The following is a 20,578-nucleotide window of genomic DNA, read 5'->3' on the forward strand; positions in this document are numbered from 1 at the left end:
TCCGGCTCCCTGCTTTCATGTGGATCAAGGCCGGGAAGATGACAGGCTTCCTGACTGATAGATACACCGAGACTTCGCTGGTGATTTATTGGCTTTCTGCACCTGACGGGAACCACTAGGTCTATCTGAGGAGGGAAATATATGGGCTTTCCTGACTGCCAGTGGCGGCCCGGGGCGAGCACGTGATGTCAAGCTGGGCCAGGGAAAGCGGAGCTATGCACCAGCCTGTGTGTTGTAAGCTGGCCCAGGTCATAAAAGTGTCAACAGGCGATATATTTCTTGCGGGGGATCCTCTCTGGGCTCTGGCCAGTACCTTCTCCCCTGGAGTTGGCAGCTGAGTTGTTGGAGGCTGATGTAGGTGGAGTCCTGAGGTCACCACTGTTGTCCTGCAGAAATGGGGGCTGGGCACCCACCCCCGTCCTTAGCCTGGGCATAGTCTTTCACGCGACAGGCCAGTCTTGGGCATAGTGTAGGGCCGGGTCTACTTGCTCAGAGCCTGGAAAAGATTATTTCTAACAGACAACCGCATGGGAATTCTGGACCCATTATTACTCATTAGATGAAGGATCGTGAGCACATTATTCATCCCCCTGCATCTGCTTTCTCACCCCCAAAGCGGAAATGGTAATGACCCACACTGAGTATGGTGGTGGTGATGGTTGATTTAGGGAGTAAAGTTCTACCCCTACCCTGAAGGATGAAGTTACCAGAACAGAGGGCAGGATGACCCCAGTAAAGAAGGGGGGTGACGAAGCGGCAGCCTGTTCTCAGCATTTTACTTATAATACTATGAAGTGGTGAGACACTTAAAAGCCTCCTGTGCAAGGTTGTTCAGTTTAGCCAAGAAAAAAGAATGGCTGTGATACGGGACAATAAGATCTTTGACCCAGAGGTGGCAGAAATGAGACCAGACCAAGAACTGAAAACACACTCATTTGCACAGGCAAAGCTTTACTGGGAAGAGCGATTTCAGATGAATCGGGCTTTGGCTGAAAGGAGTCAACAGTTAGCTGAGAGTGACCACGCTGCTCCCCCTCAACACAGGAGCAGGGTTTTATGACTTTGCTGATAATTTCCACTGGAGGGGCATGGTTTCAAAAGAAGTTTGTCCAGCTTTCTGTCCCAACATCATGGTCCCTACCCGTCTCAACTGATCTAACTTCCTTAGACAATCTTTTTTCTCAGTGCATATATTTTTGGGCTGCACCATCAATACCCAATGACATACTGTATATAGTCTTGTTCTCTAATTGCCACCCCCCAAATTTGGCAAAATATTAAGCTAATATATTGAACTAATATTAATATTAAACTATTATATGTAGTAGGATTTCTGTGAAGGTGAAGATATTTACTTTCCCTTATGTCCAGAAGTAGAGAATCCAGAACATCTAAAAGGATTTATATTTTTCCTGAGAGCAAAAAGATAATTGGATGGTTCTTCTGGGGTAGACCAACATGAAAATCTATGTTCCGACCTAGGGTGTGATGAAAACCTTCTGTTACTGGAGCAAGGCTGCAAGTATCTAAGGCCACTGGCATGCCACACCAGTGCTGGAGCAGGTAGTAGATTAATTTGTGACAGGAGCCCAAGGGTTTCTGGCAAAGAAGATGCTAAAGCTGTCAGCCCCTGCTCGTAAAGATTTCAAAACTGACCCAAGTGCATCCACTGGGGTACTCTCAAATGAGATCTATGGACAAAAATGGATGGTTATGCTACAGCAATAAAGTTAACTTGAGAAGGGAAGCCTGGGTTCATTATCCCATCTTCATACAAAAGCCAAAGAATTAAGAGGGTGTTTGGAGGTAACATACTACAGTGTGGCTGATGCTATTTGCTTCTCCAGAACCTTGTACTTGACACAATTTAGGGGAAGATGCTGAGCATGAGAATATGACCAAAACTCCTGAAGCCAGTGCATGCACATTGAACAGTGCCACCAGGGACAACAGTTCCTCCAGCCAAACACAACTATTGTATTAGTTTCTAGACTACACAGAATCAGTATTCAACAGCATCAAGATGCAAGATATGGGTCACCCAATCAGATACTAAGACTGGTATCTTTCAACTTTAAGTCTTCAGCATTCTCAGATAATTTCATGTGAAGATAACAAATGAGCGGACACTGGTAGGCAGGAAAGGCCTCAGGAAAAATAAAGGAGATTAAACTGCAATCATACTCCTAGTTGATGAAAAAGAGTTTATGACTCAGATGAATTTCACTGCTTTTATCATCTATATTTCTGTCTTCAGTTAGAGTAAATGTTTAATACTGAGCCCACAATGCTCAAGAAATATTTGTTGATTATTCTTTCCTAGAATTCCATTCTGTCATGTCATGTGGAATTGGGCTGCCTTTATATTTTGTGTGCAACAATTTTTAATTGTCTGATTGTAGAATACTTTCCACTTTTGTCCTTCGTCTTCCTTCTTCCTTCATCTCCTGCTCTGCTCTTAGCAGAATCCTTTCATGAGTAAATGATCCCTGGATGATGTCATGTAGGTGCTCCATGAGGAGAAGTGGCTGAGGCAGGTAAGAAAACACACAAAGCAGTGACGGCAAATGCTCAAATAAGGAGCCATTTTTCCCAAGATCAGCCTGTGGCTCTGCTCACAACACTCAGGTAGGTGGCAGGTCTGCTGTTTTTCTCTGTAACTGACCTCATGACACACAGTCCCACAAGAAGGCAGCACCAATTCCTGATGCTCTCCGTGCATAGGAGAAAGGGTTTCTCCTGCCATCCTGGTCCCTTTCTGTATTCATAGTTTGGATGGAAGAACATAGGATGGATTTCAGTCCCTACTGGTTCCCCTTTTGTAAAATAGGGATAATATGCTACTTTTATCACAAGGCTTTTGTGCAGGTGAAGTAATTCTCACTGAGCACTAATCTGGCTGTTCCAGGCCTATCCCCTCATGTATCTCATGACAATCCCTTTTACAAGATTAAATATTAGGAGCTGATTTGAAATCTTTGATCTGGAAGGGTTTTTAGAAGTTACCTGTGTTATGCTGGACCTTTGAGAGAATAAGGGATGACTGGACAACAGATATCAGGCTGAGCCAAATGCAGATACTTTTAACAGGTGCCTAATATGAGCACTGGAGTCTACTATCACTTGCATCACTCTAACATAGACATATCATTTCTTCTATGTCCCTTCCACTGAGCCAGTGACCTCAATTTAACTCTCAACATTGCACACAGTTTGTCAATAAGCAGGCCTTTGGTGAAGGCCCTTATGCTGGGATGAGCTGAAATGGAGCAATGGGGATTACCACTGTTCTTTCGTTTCTTGCAGACCTCACTGTTAGCTGGGAAAGCCTCAGCTCTAAATATGATTTGAGGGCATCAGAATCTGGGGAAACCAGCCTAGGAGTGTCGTTATGAGCCCATCGGCAAACCTCACAAGATCAACTCACTAGCCCCAATTTCCAGAAACACCAAGCTTCCCTTCTCCCCAGCAGCAAAGCTGTAGAGTAGAATGTTTCAGACACAAGCTTTCAAATGAGACTGACTTGGGTTAGCAGAACTGAACATGGCAAGACCTTGCACAAGGAACTTCATGTCTCTGACATTCATTTATCACCCAAAAAGTTTACCTGCCCAAAAGTTCTTAAAACTCCCCAGAAGCCATTCTGTTTTCACCCAGATGGTAATAAAACTGATTATATATTGCTTCACTGTCACCCAGCACCTTTTAAAATATTATTTCAATACCCTAAAAATTTATTGTTCTTCCATGCTTTACAGGTGTGTATCTATGGGAAAAAAACAAACACATAAATTCTTTTAAATCTTGTAGTAAATGAATGGCCAGATTTTCATTTGCTTCCATAGGTGGCTGTCTAGAGTCAGTGCAAACTTACCCTGACCCTGATTGTTGCCTCAATCCAACAATGGAGAATGCCACCACTCTAAATTCAGATCAGGCCCGGAAAGATTGAGACCCTGAGTTGTCTCCTGGTTTCAAAAGTACATGATGAAGCTAAAGCTTCAAGGCTTTTGTTTGTTGATTTGTTTAATCCTGTGTTAAAGCCAAGGCCTTGCCAATGGTAGGCAAATGCTCTACCGCTGAGCTACAACATTGGCTCTTAGTCTTCAAAACATTGATCCTTCTTTGTTTTCTTTCAAGGCCAACTGTACTTTTATACATTTTCCACCAGGGAACAAGAATCACAAAGATTAAAAATATTAAAAACAAAACTTTCTAATGAGAAGACCAGTCTTCACTTTGAATATTGGAGCAGAAACAAGAAAATTGGAATATACTTCCTATTTGACCATTGCTTCTCTACTTTGAAATGGGCAAATCTTTCATACCAAAGCAAAGTTATTCTGTAGAGGGCTAAATTGTAAGTATTTAAGCATATTAGGTCATATAGTCTTTGTCTCAACTAGTCTTGGTATAGCACACAAGCAGTCATAAACAATACTATAACAAATGGGTGTAGCTATATTTCAACAAAAGTTTATTTACAAAATTAGATAGGACAGATTTAATTCATCAATTATAGCTAGCAGACCTCTGCTTCTTACTATTTGTACTTTTGATAGTACTTTTTCCTTAGAGATAGAACTAGGTGTGTCTATACATCAACCCTGGTTCCTGGCCAACCCCAAGTAAAAGGTTTAGGTGTAAAGGCACGGAGGGTTTCACTATGAGACCAAGACAAACCAGATCTCTGTGGTGAGGCCTAGAGATAGATGAGACCAGGGTAACATATGCCTCTAGCAAAATGGTTGGCCTGCCAGTGGCATTTTACTTTCTGAATAAATAATACATTAACTGATTTCTGAGAATGTTAGTTTACTTTTTAGTTGTTCTGGACTACTTTGGGTCTCCATGTCAATCACTAGGTTTTTTATTTCACCCACAATCAGTTTTCTTTGCCAATGTCAGGAGTAACATTATCCAAAAAATCAAAGTGGCTGCTCAGTCAAATATTGTGTCAACTGACCAAAACTTCTGGGACAAATGTGATCCAAACAATACTGAATCCCCTGGTGCTCCCCCAGAGATCTTTCCTGAATCAAGCCCTCCAATTCTTCTAGGTCATTAGCCATAGGAATCAGTGATCCTAGGAATGGAATGCTAAATCCTAGGAAAGGTCAGCCTGAATCTGAGCATTGGGACCATCTTGTTCTTGTGGCCCACTGGTTGGTCCTGTCAGAGCTGCATTTGATGACTGAGCCCAGCTTGGAACTGGGAAGATAGGGCCTGAACAGAAAAACAGGAAACTTCCTGTCTTCTGTTACTCCTCTGTCATCTTTATGTGAAAGGAAAGTCTAGCTTAAAGTCTGGTCAGGCAGACAAATTTCCAGGTCTGTCACAAATTTCCAGCATTACTTATCTGCCATGACTTCCCATCTGTGGCTTGACATGTTCTACACACATGGACATGTTGTACACATTAAGACATACTTCTTGCATCAGGAAATATTCCCAGATTAAGGGCATTTTCCTGAACCAAATTGGAGAATAAATCAAGGTATTCATGTTGACTTTGACATCCACAGGTCTAGGAGGGGAGACTTGAGACATTTTCTTTCCTTTAAGTTTCCATCCCTTCTTCAAAGGACAACAGTATCTATACTAAAGGTCCAAGACATGCTGGAGGCAGAATTTGCTGTCTGTGTTGTGGGCAATAGTTGTCTCTCTAATCGACAATGGCTGATATCCTGGCCTATGCCTGCCTCACTCCTTCCCTTTCCACATGGCGAAAAGCAGCAAGCTGTAGCTCATGGCTCACCTGGAACGCCTCCGGTTGCTGAAGGGCTAGATGGAGACTCTGCGACAACCTGATGGATCATCTCATAAACAGAGCCTGCAGGAAGGAAAAGAAAATTATGCCAGCAGAATGCACTTATGAGAAATAGATACGTGCAGTGCAGGAAGAAATGCTTTGATATTAAAATTTTTTGTAACTTAAAAAGGCATGAAAAATGATACAGACCGCTAACTAATCAACATTCCTTTGGGGATGCAGCTTCAGTTCCTAACCAAAAACACATCCCTGCTATTGTCTTGTCTGGATCCAGATGCAAACATGATTAATTAAGTTTCAGGCAAAGAGTAGGAGGGGGATGGTCAGGATACATGGCTTTCTGAGTATCCTTTCTGCGTAGGCTGGGGAGAAGCTCTAAGACTGGTTGCCTCTTTTCCCTCACAGAGCAGGGCTTTCCTTCTGTGCACTGACAGCCCTGGGATGCAGGAGTGGCCTGGACCCAAACCCACAGAGCGAGTCTGAAAGAGGTTTAACAGGCAGTAAAGAGAGGCTCTTGGTACTTCCCATTCCCACTGCCTAGCACAACCTGCAGAGTAGCAAAAGCACATAGATGTCTTGTTGGGAGACCTGGGATCCACTCTTCACATTGCTACCAAGCAGTCTGGGATCTTGGACAAGCTGGCTCAGTCTTTGTACTAGTAAAATGAAAGTGTCAGTTACTTTCTCCTTGCTGAGACACAATATCCAATGCTCACAACTAAAGAAGAGGTTTATTTTAGGTCATGTTTATAGCCCCTAGTTCACTAGCTGTCTGGCAGGGAGACATGGTAGAAAAGTCTGGCAGAGGAAAGCTGCTCAGCTATGGCATCCAAGAAGCAGAGAGTGAAAGGAGGAGACAGGAAGGAAGGTGTTCCCTTCTGAATCTGCCCCCATTGACCCATCTCCTCCAACAAGACCCTACCTCCCAACAGCAAGTCAGCTCTAATGTCCCCATAATCCATACCTTACAAACACATAAGGCTTTGGGGCCATTTTAGACTTAAACGATAGCACAAGGGTTGGCTTAAATGTTCTTTACTCGGTCACTTCCATTTCTGACTTTTTATTTTGGTGTCTGAGATTCCTGACACATAGCAGGTGTTTTGTCATTGATCACAGGCAAGATGGTGACTGTCAACCTTGTTCAAAGGAGCTTAGTGATGATGTGATGAGAAGTATAGTCAGTGAGCATTTCTGATGTGTGTCGCTGAGCCTGGAAGCCCTGAGCAGCATGGCGTATGGGCCCGCAGACCTGCTTTCTGATCACTGGGCTCAACAGAAGAGCACACAGTGGGTGTCTCCCCTGTACGGTGAACAGGAACAGTCTTGTCCATGAGTGGAAGAGTTTCATAAAGTCAACTGGACTCCAGGGTGATGCCAGTGCCAGACGTAACCCCAAGGGCTTATTGAAATACATTAATGGGGATTTGAGCTAGAACCAAGACTGGAGTTTAGTGAGCTATTTCACTAAGTGTTTTTTGCCTCCTTCTAAAGACTGCATTATGGTTTGTATCTAGATGTCCCCTTGAAGCCTCATGTGCTCATAAGTGGGGCTTTTTAGGGCTGGCTGGATCTAGGCTACATTATACTGGCATTAAGAGTGTGTAGTATAGATTAGTCTACTGATTGAAATTAGCATAGTTCTGAGTGGCAAGACCCGAAAGGCTGGTAGCCTAGATGGAATAAAAGGGAAAGGTAGGCTGGCTTGTTGCTGCTAACTGCCTTCTACCTGCCATACCATGAACTGTTTATTTTCTGTGATTCCCTTCTATGCCACCCTGCCATGGAGCCAACCATCAATGGAGTAAAACCGCTACAAAATGAAAGCTGAAATAAACCTCTTCTCCTTTAACTTTGGGTATCAGATACTTTATCTGAGCAATGATAAAAACAACTAAGACATCTACTGATTCCACTAGTGTTTAGTCTCTCTTCATATCAGCTGTGAGTGGCCAATTTTTTAGAACACCAAGCATTTCCTCTCAAACACTGGAATGTTGATTTCCCAAATGTTTTTACATGTGTTTGATTTTTGTCCCTGAGAAAATCTGTGAAACATGAAGTATTCTCTTACCGAGCTAGAAAATCACTTTGAAATAGTATTTCTAATTCATCTTCATGTTTTCAACAGTGAAGTTGTTATTCCCATTTCTTAGGTGGAGTGATGGAGAGCATAGACAGGAGGCCACTTGCTCAGGGATCCAGAATCACAGAATGATTCCAGGATGAGGTCAAGAATCACTTGTCATTTTCTGTCTAACAGTCCAGAAGCATGACCATATGACATAAGAATTTGGATTATAATCCTCTGGAAAAAATACAGGACACTAAAATGAGTGTGCTGCTCTTGTGAAATGCATTTTAAGAGTTATTTACTGCTCTGAATGTAGTTAGGTGAAGAAGATCTTCCATGGAGGTTCCTAGTTAATCTCAGACCCGAGGACAATAACTTACACTTCATGTCAACAAAGATTTAACCCCTACATTTTCAGGGCACTGCTCTGATGGATGTTTTATAAAGGAGACAGAAGGCATTTCTAACAGCAGCGGGCATTTCCCATGGAAGAACAGCATAAGGAGATACAGAAATGAAACTTTGGTTCACAGTCCCTCTATGCTCCACCCGTGCAGATGCATGTCTGATACTCTGCTCTAGCTGGCCTATCAAGAAGCAGCTTCTAGATGCTGCTGCCTCTTCTTCTAGCTTGGCTCCCACTGCACTTCAAGTTCAAATGTCTCCTTACTTCAGGGTGGCTCTCCTGTACCGGACTTGATGGTAAAGTTCATGTCTTGATTTCTCCTGCTGTATTTTCCTCAAGATATTGGGCTTGGACTTGTTTTTCAGGCACACTTTCCCCTTCCCCACTCCCAGAAATCTCTGCTTGAATTTTCTTTTCTCATGTCCCAAACCCAAGCACTGAGCTGCTTATGTACATCTCCAGAACTGGGAAATGGGGCATCGATGGGCCAGGAAAGGAGCCAAAAGGCTCTGGAGTGCAAGAGTGTTAGAGGAGGTCACTTCTCTCTGCTTGAAGAGACCTTTCAGGAGAACTGGCTGAGTGCCTGAGACTGCCTTATTGTTAATCTTCCTGATGTAAGGTTCTACTTGTCCTCAAGATTGCATGAGTGCTCAAGGTGTCCCTGGCCCCTTCTGCTCCTCAACACCACCATTATCATCACCAGAAGCTCTGTTCCTGGCATGCCTAGGTCTATGTCTGCACATGTTCTGAGCCTCCCTAGCCCTAAGAGAGCCCTATTCCCCTCAACAACTGCACAGTCTTCAGCATGCCATTAACTTCCCTGGTGTTCAATTTTCTTTTAGGTAAGTTAGGGATATGTTCCCCATGTGAATGTACTGAGAATCAATTAATGTGATAAAGGTCTCTCCACACTCTCTTGAATATTCATGGGAACCCTGCATAGTAGGCACATTTCCTGCTTTGTGGATGAGAAAACTGGGTGGCAAAGGAGGCTGTTCAAAATCCCAATCACTGAGTGACACCTGAAAGACTAACAACTAGGCTCAGATTAGTCTGACTCCAGAACCAAAGTTCTGTGGACAAAAGTCAGAATAAGAAAGCTTACTGTGGAGCTCCACAGTCCAAAGCAGGGATTGGCAAACCTCTTGTGTACAGGACTTGTTATAAAACGACGTTATGGACTTTTCACACCACATTTGGTCACATATTCTTTTTCTGCTTTTGTACTTTTTTTTCCACATAAAGACTAGAGATCTTTCCTTACAATAAATTATTGTTTTATTGGTGCATTGTAGTCAATTGTGAGGATGTGCCATAATTTATTTCCCTAGGACAGCATTAAAAGATATGCAGGTTTTTAAAGTAATTTTTTAAAGTAATGCTATGAGATTCTTCTATCTTTACAAATACATGTCTGCATCTGCAACATAACTTCCAGTTGTGAAACTCTTAAGTTTATCTTTGTTTCAAACTGACAAGTATTATAAAATTAACCTCCTAAGAATTGCGCTCATATATACTCCTTCTCAGCATGTATAATTAAATGATTAAAACACCCACCATGGAACATGAACTACTTTGACCTTTGCCATTCAGGGAGATGAAAAATGTATTTCACTTTTACTTGTTTTTATTTCTGTTTATGTAGTTGTAAATAATTTGATCATTAAAAATGTTTTTAAGCCCTTATTCTTGTTATGCCTTCTTTTTGTTTTAACTACCTGTAAAAAATATAAGAAACATGCTTCCTGCTTAGACCATAGCTTGCAGTCTTTGGTCTAAACAAATGAACACAAGATTTAGACCGGAAAATGCATTCAAGATAAGGTTGGGACATCAGGATATCAATTATACACCTTGCATTAGAGGCTAAAAGTCAGTGATTCCTGCATGTTGGCAAATGATATCAACTTCTGAAACGTTGCTGTCATTACTTTTAACTGTGCAATAAAGTTAAATAATCAACATGTGTCTCTAAAATATGCAATCTTGTAATTTGTAAAATTTATTTATTAAGACATTCAAATAAAGGTAAATAATTCATGTTATTGCAAAGTGGACCTATTTTAGCAGTTAGTAAATAATTCTGATAATTACATAAAGTATACAAACACACATCTATATGTTACGTAGTTTTCCACATTTAGGCTATATATTTTAATACATTGCTATTTTAAAAAGCAAACAAAAAATCATTGAAAATGAGGTTCTCAGGTCCAATATCCCTAGAACACTGGATCAGAAGGATGCAGTCCTGGGACTGCTGAAGTCCTGTGAGAATATAGGTGTGCTTTGGAGTACTGCTGGTATGTTTATTAAGTGCCAACTTTATGCCAAGTACTTTATGCATATAATCTCATTTAATCATAACTTTATATGGATAGATTACTGTATCAAGTCCTTAAGACATAAATTACTGATTCAAAATCATCTGCTAATCATCAGGAAATCCAGGACTTATATCTGCATCTATTTGACCCTAAAACATGCATTTTTAGGATCAGAAGAAACTTATCTAGTTACATTTTAAACCATGTGATTACATTGTTACCTATGTAACAATAAATATAATTAAAATAAAGCTAAAGCTCATGATTTTTGTGATATAATATCTATATCCATACCCTCCTTGCACAAAAGTAGATTGATATTCACAAACCACTGAGTTCTTTTCATAGCTCCTCCTTATATGGGTCCAAAAGCATTGAATCCCAAGAGCCAGACTTCAGCTGGACAACAAAACTACCCTCTCCTTTCGTAATGATGAACTGAAGGTGAAGGCTGAGATAACCTCCTGTCCTAGAATGGAAATAAAGTTACAAGACTTTTAAGGTACTCTCCCCTCATGCCTGAAAAACCTGTAGTTCTTTTTTCCACTTGTTATGAGCATTTGTTCTTTACTCTAGGTTTTAAACAGGTTGGGACATAAAAGGAAACTTGGCTGATCCCATTTACTAGAAGCAGGAGGTAAAATATAAGCAACACGAGAAGCTTGCTTCCAGTCCTAAGTTCTGCTCTGACCACATACCCAGCAGCACCACTGGCTTCCTATCAGGTTGCCTATGGCCTTTCAGGAAAACAGATTTCCCCATATAAACAAGAACAGAAAACAGAGAAATACTGCTGTCATTCAACGAAGCCTTGAGGATTAGATTTTTCATACCATACCCAAACTTTGGAAGGGAGGGAGAAAGAGTTATTTGAAAACTGATGGGGTTAAGGAGTGGTGCTGATGGGGGTAAAATGATAGCTTGAATCCCTTTGATCCAAAACACTGAACATTGCCTTTCCTGTGTCTTGGTGCCCAGGTTCCAATCATGAGCGCATTGCTGAGCCCTGCCCCAGCTGGCTGCACCGTCTTATTCTATGACTTTCACCAGCTGCAACCTGTGAGAGAAGGAATCTGGAAGATCTTCAAAACCTGCAGTGTGAGAGATGAAGACACATTTTCTTTTATAAAACAACATTTTGCCAGGTCCCAAAATGGTGAGGGCCAGCAACTCAGCTTGCCCAAGACAAAGTGTCTAGACTCTGGAAAACAATAGCTTGGAGAGGAACTGAAGTAAGTGAAGGTTACCTGGAAACCATGAAGGAACTGACAGGAGAGAAGAGAATAGGATTAAGCAATACAGAAGAAATAGATCACACCACAGAGGAGATTGCACACAGCTCTGCTGACAGGGGCTGGCTAGCTGCCAACTGGGAGGCAAAGTGAAACTAACAACTTTTGTTGCTCGCCATGATGTGGAAAATTGCACTGGGACTGTATAATCATCAGCAGTTAGAACCACCAGGGCAGTGCTTCCAGAGCAGTCTTCTACAGTCAACAGTTGGTGAATGACCATGGTACAGCATCTGCAGCCAAAATCACAAAGCAAGAGCTGGTGGGGATGCCATTGCAGGGAAGGGCTAAATGAACCTGAGTCCCATCGCACGCCTTGACTACACACTGCCAAGTTCTCAGAGTGGATGAGGGAAAGACAGTCACGGGAGACTTTAGCCAGCTGGAAAGCAGTTTGGGGGGAGTCCCATTGAGAAACAGGGGCTGGTGAACACAGACCCAGCTCCTGCAGTCAGTGGCCAGGTGCAGCCTGGGTTACACAGGATTGGAAGCCCACAACTGGTGCCATGTTCTCACTTTAAGCAAATCTCCATGCTCAGCACTGTTCTAGGCTGGACCTCCAGCATAGACTTCCAGTGTTAACAGAGATATGTCCTGACTTGAGCTTGGCTCATTAACCCTAGGATGAGAAAAAGAGCCAAGAGCCCAAAACTTTAGAAAACTTTCTTTTATTATTCTTTGATTGTGTTTTTCTTTTTATTTTCTTTTTTAAATTTTTAATTCATTGCTATTTTACTTCTTTTAGATATTTCCTCCACATGCTCTTTTCTATTTTATGAGTGAGTCTGTTTGTGTATGTCTGTTTTTTTTCTTCTTGCCTTTTTTCTTCCAATATAGTTAATAGAAGGTATGGGAATTCTCCCTTTAGATCTCTCCTATCTTTATCCATATCTCTTCACCCAACTTCCTTCACTTGTATCTTATTCATTCTCAAAATTTTTTATTCTCTCCTCCTTTTCATTTGTCTCCCTTTAACTTTTTCTCTAATATTTATATGTTATAGAATCTTGTCCCATCCCCATTTCTCACTACCAATTTTGTACCCAATTTTCCCTCTTACCCCTTTGAAATATGTAACATATCCTTCCCATTATTAGGATCCTCTGCCTCCTTTTTATTTCCTCCCTCACATACCACAGAGAAAAAGAATTAAAAACAATTTTTTACCTTTCTCTCTTTCTACCCACTCTATGTGGTCCACAAGCCCCTGGGCTTTAGATAACTGATTCTGTAAATCATTGTAGAATGCTGTTTTCCCCAATTAGAAGGGGGTCAGCCTTCACATTTAGTACACATTAACTGTAGGTCAAAAGTTAAGTTGTTATGATGGTTACACTATAATTGTGGATTTTTTCTCTAGGCTAAAGGGAGATGCAAAACAGGGTCTCAAGGTAAGTTATTTCTCAAGTATCCCTGATTAATACTGCTGTAACCGATTAGCCTGTTACTACTGTAGCTGATTTGATTGCATAGAAATAATCATGACTCAGTGGACAATTTTGTGCCATGGAACCTGTCTGGCAAATCCACCATCATACTCAGGGAGAGGGACAGCAAGAGTTGCTATCCCAAGAACACAGACTGCATCACACTCTGCAAGAAGGCCTGCAGAAAGAAGTCCAGAGTCTGAGTTAGCTTCAGAATTGTGGTACAAGGATCAGAAGAATTACTGGGGTGTGAGCACTCAAAGTCTCTGGCAAGGAAGCTACTTGGGAATCATATATGCAATATTTTATTGGAATGTAAATGTTCCACAATGGAAATTTTATAGATTTAAGTTTTTGTATGTTTCCAGATTTATTTTCTAATATGGGGTTATGTTATGTTCTTCCATGATTTCTTGTGTTTGGATTTCAATTTTGTGCATTTGTTCTTTCGTTGGCTCTGATTTAATAGGTGCCTCGGTTCTCTCCCACATCTCAGCTCCCTATCTAACTTCTTCATCTCAAATGCCTGAGACAATGCTATTAACATATTTTTGTTCTTTTTTTTCAAACTTGTAAACTCCTGTTCGCAAGTTTTTAAATACCCCATACTTTGCTCCCCTACAGTCACTCCTATCTTCTCTAGTATTGTTCCTCAACCCTCCCCATTCTAAGCCTTTGGCTGTTCCATATCTCACCTAACTTATTGTCCTCCCTATCAGCAAGTTCTAACCACCACGTAATTTCCCTCAACTACAAAGTAAACTGCTTCTCCCATATCTCTCCCTTCCCCCAACAAAATATCCTCTGAAAACTCTCAATACTAACCTAACCCTTGAAGTCAACTAAAGTACTTCAAGACAATCAGACCCCACATCAACCTTATCTTCTCATCTGTTACTATATCCCCTTCAACCCTACCCCTATTTATCCAACCAATCCTCCTCACTTACTTGATTTCAGAACACCCACACATAACAAAACATCACAGTGTGCATAGAGATACACAAGGCAGGATATATAATTGTAAGGACTGTCATATAGAAGTGTTGTAAGATTGAATCTATGGATGCTGTTATAACCAGTCATTTTTCTGACAAAACATAGGTTCAGAATTGAAATCACTTGAGGTAAATAACAGAATGAATAAACACTAGCACTGCAAATACAAAGTTGAAAATTATGAACAAGGAGGCAACACATAAGCCATAAATTTTCCTCACTTCTTTAGTCCCCAACCCAAAGTAACCACCCAAAGAGGAAAAAAGGAGAGGAAAAAAGAGGGAGCCATATATATTAAAAGTATAGATGATAGATAGATAGACAAACGCCAAAAAATGTGTAAACACACTTCAAGAAAGAAAGTAGTATGATGCTTTTTCAACATATGGTGTTACCCTCTCCTGGGAGATCCTAGAGGATGTCACAGAAAACCCACTGCACTGCCAGCCCTTAGAAAAGAAATTGAAAATGCATGTGCAGCACTCTCAATGACCAAGGTTACCCAAGAAGCAGTTTGCCACACTAACAAATATTTGAGGGGCCAGGGATACAGCTCAGTGTCACACATCTACCTGGCAAGTGCAAGGTCCTGAGTTCAATTCTAGGTACCAAAAGAAAAAAAGAAAAGAACTAATAATAAATGTTTGGAAGCCAATGGCCACCACTTTGAGCACCTCTTGTAATTGTAGAAGCCAAAGGTAACTTGTGTTAATCTCATGATGTTGCAGTAAATTTAGTATTAAAGTATTCATACAAGTTTTTTTCCTGAAGTGTGCATACATTTTTTGGTGGACTCTGTACATGAAGAAACAAATACAGAGACACAGAAGAGGATGGGGAGGCAAGGAAATAGATCTCTACCCTCTCCCAACAACCAAATCTTCCAAGACAGAGCAAAGTGTCACAAAAGGAGAAAACAAATACCAGGTAGTAGAAATCTATGAGTAGTTCATGGAAGAGATGAAGAAAATTGATGAGTTCAAAGAGCAAATGAAACAAAAGTTCACAGCAATTTCATTTCAATATGCTCATGGTGAATTTTGGGAAAAGAGATAAAAAAAACTGATGAGGAAAATGTAACAGTTCAAAACCTGAATCACAGATTTAACAAGGGTATGCAATCCTAGAAAATATGTCAGAGAAATATCTGAATTAAAAAACTGTAGAGAATTCATACATTATAGAAAGGACCAGTGTTAAGACAGAGTCTAATATTGAGGACAAAGTTGTGAATTACAATAAAAAGCTTAAAGAAGCAAAAACAAGAGAACAAGAGAAGAGTATCTAGCAGCTACTAGATGACAACAAGTAAACCATATAAGGCTCATCAGAGTTAGAGAAAAACTAGAAGATAGCGCAGATGGATTCACTAATATGCTTAAAAAATTGTGGGAGAAAATTTCCCAAATATGAGAAAAGAGTTTAAAATACAAGTGATGCTTATAGAACACTAAACAATTATTATGAAAACAGAAGTTCACCAAGGCATATTCTTATTAAATTACCAGGCATCTAGCAAAAAATACATATATAATTTTAAAAACAACCAAAGAAAATAAAAAAGATCACGTGTAAAGGTAAATGAATCAGAATCACAGCAGACTTCTCACCACAAATGCTAAATGCCAGAACAGCTAAAATTGAAGTATTTCAAGTTCTTTTAGCAAATGCCTTCCAACCCAGATTAATTTATCAAGCAAAACTATCCTTTAAAATTTGTTTGTTTCTCATTTACTACTCTTTTAAAAATAAAAAAATAAAATAGCTGGGAAAAAATGTATTTCTATGAAAAAGATCAGCTCAGAAGATAAATGATTGTTAAACCTGCTCTGGAGAAAACACTTAAGAATATTCTTGACAAAAATAATGAAGCGGACATAGCTCAAAACACAGAAGAACCTCATGAGGTCAATGAACACATAGAAACAAAAAAAATCAGGAAAGAAAAACAAAGAATACACAAACAGATAAAGAGGCAGTGGCAATAAAACACCAACACATTTCAGTAATATCTCTCAGAGTTAATGGCCTCAATCCCCAATTTAAAGATATTGGCAGTCTGTATCAAATCCCAAACAAAACTCAACAATCTGTTGCATACAAGAAACTGATCTAATCCAAGAGGATATTCATGGACTCAAAACTAAAGGGTGGAAAACACCATTTCATGCACCAGTACCATAAAAACATGCAGGGATAGCAATTCTCTTATTAGATATAGTAAACTTCAAGCTAAAATTGATTAGAAGAGACAGTGTCACTACATGCTAGTTAAGGAAACAATCCAACAAGAAAAGATGGCACTGGTAAACATGTATGCACCAAATATTGGAGCACCTGTCTTCATAAAACAAAAACTGATTTAATTAAAGCATCAAACAAACACTAACACAATCATAGTAGAAGATTTTTACACCAGACACTTGCAAAAATAAAGATCAACTAAAAAATAAAATAGTAGTGATGGCCATTTTTTCAATATTGGTTCTGTCCATCCAAGAACAAGGGACATTTTTCCATTTTTTGATATCCTCTTTGATTTCCTTTTTCAGAACTGTAGTTTTCAATATAAAGGTATCTTGCTTCTTTTGTTAGATTGATCCCTAAGTACTTCATTTTTCTTTATGTTATCATGAAAAGTATCATTCTTTAATTTTTCTCTATGAGTTTGTTATTTGTGTACAGAAATACTATTGATTTTTGAGTGTTTACTTTGTATCCTACTACACTACTGGAACTGTTGTATAGATTTAAGATAATTCTAATAAAAATACCAATAGCATAACTCACAGAACTAGAGAAAACAATCTTAAAATTTATTTGAAACTAGAAAAGACTTATAACAAAAGCAATCCTAGTCAACAAAGGCAGGGCAGGCAGATAACAATCCCTGATTTAAAATTATACAACAAAGCTACTGTGATAAAGACAGCATGGTACTGGCAAAATAACAGCTCCAAGAATCAATTGAGCAAAAAAGAAGATGCATAAATAACTACAAACACACTCATCTTCCTTATCCTTGACAAACAGGCTGAACTCTTTCACTGGAAGAAAGATACCTTCTTTAATAAATGGTGCTGGGAACACTGGCTTTCCACATGCTGAAGATTAAACCTAGATCGTATCTCTCACCATGCCCAAAACTTACAGCACAATAGATCAAAGATTAAATATTAAATATTATCTTCTGCCAGAAGATAGAATGGGTAGAACTCTTGAAGACGTTGGTGTAGATAGAACACTTGAAGACATTGGTGTATGAACAAACCCCCATTTGCACAGGAAATATTATAAAGAATAAAAAACTGGGACCTCATCATATTACAAAGCTTTTGCACAGTGAAAGAAATCACCAACAAAGTGAAGAGACAACCCACAGAATGGGAAAATTTTTTTTACCAGATGTTCCTCAGACAAAGGACTAATATCTAGAATGCATAAAGAACTAAAAAAATCAGATTCCACCAAGTTTAAGACTCAATCTAATAACGGCATTTGAAATGAATAGACACTTCTCAGATGAAATATGAAAAGTAAATAAATATATTAATAAATTTTTAACATTACTGGTTGTTCAAGAAATGCAAATTAAAACAACACTGAGATTCCATCTCACTCAGAAAGAGTGGCCGTCATCAAGAAGTCAACCAACATCGAGTGCTCATGAGGCTATCGGGAAAAGAGAACTTAGTCAGAGTTTAAGTTGGTGCACCCAATATGAAAATCATTTTGGAGATTCCCCAAGAAAATTGAAAGTAGAGGTTCCATTTGATGCAGTTATTTTCCTTCTTGATACCATCCTGAAAGAATTAAAAGCATCATACCACAGCCATGTACACACACTCGTATTTATGGCAGCACAATTTATAACAGCCAAATCTTGGAAACAGCCCAGATGCCCACTGAATGGATGAATGAATAAAGAGAAAGTAATTTTTATATACGATGGAATACTACTGTGCCATAGAAAGGATAAACTGGAGACAATTTTAGGTAAATGGATGCACCTTGAGATCATAATTTTAAGGGAAATAAATGGACACTCATGTTTAAATATTACACTGTTTCTCTCGAGTGAGAAAACGAAAGGGTAAATAAGGACAGAAATGGATGATAAATATTGGGAAGTAGGAAGAAAATGTTCACATGTGAAGGGGAACAAGGGAGGAGGTGGAAGGAAAGAAAGAGAAAAGGAAAACAAAAGAGAATAGAAAGAATAAATGGTAACGTAGCTTTGGTAAACAAGAAAGGAAAGAGGGGTTGAAGGGATGGAAGGGGAATGGGGAAAAGAAGAATATGTATATATATATATATATATATATATATATATATATAATATAGTCTGTATATATAATATACAGACCTACATTTTACAATGAATGTGATCATTATGTGTGTCAAGTGTACCAATAAAATTAATTTTAAAAACCAGTAAAGAAATTTCAGAGCTGAACCATCCTTAAATGTATGTACTTAATGGATATATACAGAGTAGTCCACTCCTATAAACATAGTGTATATTCTTTTCGGCAGCACATGGTACTTTTTCCAACTAGATGACACACTAGCCCACAAATCCTGCTTAAGTAAATATGAAAGAATAGAAATTATTCTAAATATACGATTAGACCACTGTGCACTGAAAATAAAGCTCAACAACAGAAGAGACTTTGGAAAAGGCAAAAGCTCCTGGAAAATTAATATGTCCCTGAACAACCAATGGATCAAAAGAAATCAAAGAAGAAATAAAAAAATTCTGAAATTCAGTGACAATGATGGTGTGACTCATTGAAACCTCTGGAACACTATGAATTTCAAAGAGGAAAGTTCATCACACTCGATACTCACATTAGGAAAACTGAGCAGGCTCACATAGTAACCTTGTGAGAAATCTTAAAGTATCTGAGAAACAACAACAAATCAGCCCCAGACAGAAATTGAGTAGTGATATTAGAGAGATGAGAGTGGAAGTCAATGAAATTGAAGCAAAAAATAAAAAATCCATAAATCAAAGAGCTGGTTCTTTGAAATAATAAATTAAAAACCCTTAGCCTGATTTAATAAAGAAAAAAAAAAGCAAGAAAAGACTCACATCAATTCAATTGGAAATGAAAAAGGTGAAATCACAACAGACAATGTGGAAATCCAGAAGATAGTAACTACTTCAAAGAATTATGTCCCAATAAGTTAGTGAATTTCAAAGAAATGGACAGATTCCTAGACACATAAACTACCAAAACTAACCCAAGAAGACACCAATATGCTTTAAAACCCAATAACAGGCAATGAAATTGACACAGTACCAAAGAATCTACCAACTAAAAAAGCCCAAGACTTGACAGATTCACTGCTGAGTTCTACCAAAACCTTTAAGGGTATTATATCACCAATACTCCCCAAGCTCTTCAAAAAATTGAAAGGTATGCAGTGCTCCCAACCTCATTTATTGAAGCCAGTATTACTGGAATCTCAAAACCAAATAAAGACTCACTTGAAAAGGAAACTAGAGGTCAGTCTCCTTGATGAACATAAATGTAAAAATACTCAACAAAATATTAGTGAGTAAAATGTAGCATATTATCAAAAAGATTATATATAATGATGAAGGTTTCATCCCAGTGATGCAAGGATTGTTTAATATATGCAATTAAGTAAATGTAATGCACACATAAACAGAATCAAGGTCAAAAGCCATATGATCATATCAAAGAAGTGCAGGAAATGCTTTCACAAAATCCAAAACTCCTTTGTGATAAAAACCCTGAAGAAAACAGACATAGAAGGACCATACCTGAGTATGATAAACGTTATGTATGGCAAACCAATAGCTAGTATCATACTAATCAGGGAAAATCTAAAAGCATCCCCCCTAAAATTAGGAACAAGGCAAGGGTGTTCACTATCACCTCTTCTATTTAATATAGTACTTGAGACAATAGCCAGAGCAATTAGGCAAGAGAAAAAGAAATAAAAGGGATACATATAGAAAAGAAAAACATAAATTATCATTATTTGCAGATGACATGATACTCTACATCAAAAATCTGGAGAACTCCACCAAAACCTCTTAGAATTAATATCAAACTTCAGCAGTGTGGCAGGATACAAGAGCAACACACAAAAGTTATTAGCATTTGTGTACACCAACAATGAATAGGATGAGAAGGAAATTATAAAAATAATATCATTCACAGTAGCTTCAAGAAAAAACAAATACTCAGGAAGTGAAAAGAACTCTACAAAGACCCTACATTACTTTGGAAAAGGATATTGA

The sequence above is a fragment of the Chinchilla lanigera genome, unplaced genomic scaffold (assembly GCF_000276665.1).
Source record: "Chinchilla lanigera isolate Chin_1 unplaced genomic scaffold, ChiLan1.0 scaffold00034, whole genome shotgun sequence".
Lineage (NCBI taxonomy): Eukaryota > Metazoa > Chordata > Mammalia > Rodentia > Chinchillidae > Chinchilla > Chinchilla lanigera.